This window comes from Rhinoderma darwinii, chromosome 1, assembly GCF_050947455.1.
Source record: "Rhinoderma darwinii isolate aRhiDar2 chromosome 1, aRhiDar2.hap1, whole genome shotgun sequence".
Taxonomy (NCBI): Eukaryota; Metazoa; Chordata; class Amphibia; order Anura; family Rhinodermatidae; genus Rhinoderma; species Rhinoderma darwinii.
The window spans coordinates 155,850,171-155,853,615 of NC_134687.1; positions in this window are offsets into that span (position 1 = coordinate 155,850,171).

Genomic DNA, 3,445 nt, shown 5'->3' on the forward strand with positions numbered 1-3,445 from the left:
TCCTGTATCCTGAAACCTGTATCCTGATCTAGTGCCGTGCTTAGCTGTAGCCGTGCTGTGCTGTATACCATGCCTGTCCAGCTGCTCCACGGCTGACGTCTACCTTCTGCCTAGTTCCTGCCCAGCCTGCTTTGCTACTGTCTGAGCGGCCACAGGTACTTTATATAAACTATAGACTCTGACCTGCGCCCTGTTGGCCAGCTGCCATACCGCCAAGGAGGTACGGCCCAGTGGGTCCACGAACCCTACGTGACTGTAAGCTCAGGTCATGGACCCCGCTGGACGATCCTAGACCATGACGAGGTCCCAAGAGATGCGGGCGGATATGCTAGACCTCAGGTCTTGACAGGACCAACTCCCCCAGGCTTTGAACATTCTCGCATGTCAGCAGGAGGCACGAGCTTCCGTTCCTCCTACTACACCTCCTGGCAGTGTTGATCCTCAGACTACACCGTGTTCCAAATTATTATGCACATTGGATTTAAGTGTCATAAACATTTAATTATTCGATTTTCAATTAAACTCATGGATGGTATTGTGTCTTAGGGCTCTTTGGATCATTGTAATCACTCTCAGACACCTGTGATAATTAGTTTTCCAGGTGTGCCCAATCAAAGCAAAACTACTTAAGAAGGACGTTCCACATTATTAAGCAGGCCACAGGTTTCAAACAATATGGGAAAGAAAAAGGATCTCTTTGCTGCCGAAAAGCGTGAAATAGTGCAATACCTTGGACAAGGTATGAAAACATTGGATATTTCAAGAAAACTTAAGCGTGATCATCGTATTGTGAAAAGATTTGTGGCTGATTCAGAGCACAGACGGGTTCGTTCAGATAAAGGCATAATGAGGAAGGTTTCTGCCAGACAAATTAATAGGATTAGGAGAGCAGCTGCTAAAATGCCATTGCAAAGCAGCAAACAGGTATTTGAAGCCACTGGTGCCTCTGGAGTCCCGCGAACCTCAAGGTGTAGGATCCTCCAGAGGTTTGCAAGTGTGCATAAAGCTATTATTCGGCCACTCCTAAACAATGCTCACAAGCAGAAACGGTTGCAGTGGGCTCAGAAATACATGAAGACTAATTTTCAAACCGTGTTGTTTACTGATGAGTGCCGTGCAACCCTGGATGGTCCAGATGGATGGAGTAGTGGATTGTTGGTGAATGGCCACCATGTCCCAACAAGGCTGCGACGTCAGCAAGGAGGTGGCGGAGTCATGTTTTGGGCTGGAATCATGGGAAGAGAGCTGGTAGGCCCCTTTAGGGTCCCTGACAGTGTGAAAATGACCTCTGCAAAGTACGTAGAGTTTATGACTGACCACTTTCTTCCGTGGTACAAAAAGAAGAACTGTGCCTTCCGTAGCAAAATTATCTTCATGCATGACAATGCACCATCTCATGCTGCAAAGAATACCTCTGTGTCATTGACTGCTATGGGCATAAAAGGAGATAAACTCATGGTATGGCCCCCATGTTCCCCTGACCTCAACCCTATTGAGAACCTTTGGAGCATCCTCAAGCAAAATATCTATGAGGGTGGGAGGCAGTTCACATCAAAACAGAAGCTCTGGGAGGCTATTCTGACATCCTGCAAAGATATTCAAGCAGAAACCTTCCAAATGCTCACAAATTCAATGGATGCAAGAATTGTGAAGGTGATATCAGAGAAGGGGTCCTATGTTAACATGTAACTTGGCCTGTTAAGTTATTTTTGATTGAAAGAGCTTTTGATTTCTGTAAATATAACCTCCTGATGCTGCAAATTCAACAAATTACCATTTTAGTTCTCTCTGTCAGGGATCATTAGCATGTATATTGTTTGCAAAAATATCCTTACATACGTATTTATATATATATCAGTACATTACACAAAGAACTTGAATGTATGTAACAAGATGGAGTCTGCATAAGAAGACACCGCCCCTGGAATGCAAGAGGAGTGTACAGATGAACTCACAGCTGAATAGAGCCAATGGGGCTTAAGCACGTCCCACCTTCCTACAGAGAAGATTTTTTTGTAACCTCTTTGTGTAATAAAAGTTTAGTTGTACTTCCTACTTCACTGAGGGAGGATCTCTACCAACATTTGTCTGTCTGGTATATCTCTTCCACGCATGCCCTCAGTTTCCAAATTACAGAGGTGGTTATTCGGTGTGGAATAACAGGGAGAAGGAAGGAACCCTGACAATTGGCGCCCAATGTGGGGCTACACTCGAGGGGATCTCGGAATCCGGACAACCGACAATCACAGGGTGAAGCAGATGACCCGGGACTGCCCACTGAAGGAGCCTGATCACCTCCACAATAACACGGTAATTCAGTTGATTTTATAAATCTTTGACTTATCTGTGTTAGTGGACGGTCTTGTGGGAATCTGTATAACCCTTGTCGATTGGCTGGATTAGCTCAGGCGACAGGAGCGACATCACTGCTGTGTGGTCACGAACCCGTAAGAAAGTAGTCGCGCCTGGCTAACTATCCTCTGGGTAATTAGGGACTAGATAGAAATATAACCTGTCTTATACAGGGGCACGCGGGCACGATAAGATGTGTGATAAGTCGTGGGTTATATTTTGGCCAGACCAAAGGGTTGCAGACCAAACATTTTTATATATTGGCCTGACCAAAGGGTTGCAGACCAAAAATTGTTATATATTGGCCAGACCAAAGGGTTGCAGACCAAAAAGTTGTTATATTTTGGCTAGACCAGAGGGTTGCAGACCAAAAGTTGTTATATAAATTACGTGAAGGATATAGAAGGTTAGAATGGATGGTTTACGGTCCATATTCAAATCATCAGGATCACCCGTACCCGGACGATCCTATTCGTATAATTTGGTGAAGCGAAGGAAAGCGAAACAGTATGTGAGTAAAACGAAGAAATTGATGGAAGTGTGTGTGGGATGCATAGGGGAGGGTGACTACAAGCTGGAGACTGGGCAAAAGGTATTCGAGAGAACAAAGGGAAGTTAGAAATAAGAAAGGAATTGTATTATGTTATATGTAATAGAAACCACAGGACCAGCCACCGCCCTATAATAGCATCGGTCCCTCATGTTGGGTGTGTCCTCATTGTGGGCAGCAAAACCCCCTCACAGCTGAGCAATGTGTTTCCTGTGGGAGAGGCCGCCCCCACCCCCTGATGAGGTCACGCCTGGCCCAACCAAATCAGTATGAAATGATAGCCTAATTTTGTAATTTCCCTCAGTAAAAAGTTGACAGTAACACATGCTGCAGTGTTTTCTTCTATTCTACAGGGTGGGCCATTTATATGGATACACCTAAATAAAATGGGAATGGTTGGTGATATTAACTTCCTGTTTGTGGCACATTAGTATATGGGAGGGGGGAAACTTTTCAAGCTGGGTGTTGACCATGGCGGCCATTTTGAAGTCGGCCATTTTGTATCCAACTTTAGTTTTTTCAATGGAAGGAGGGTCATGTGAC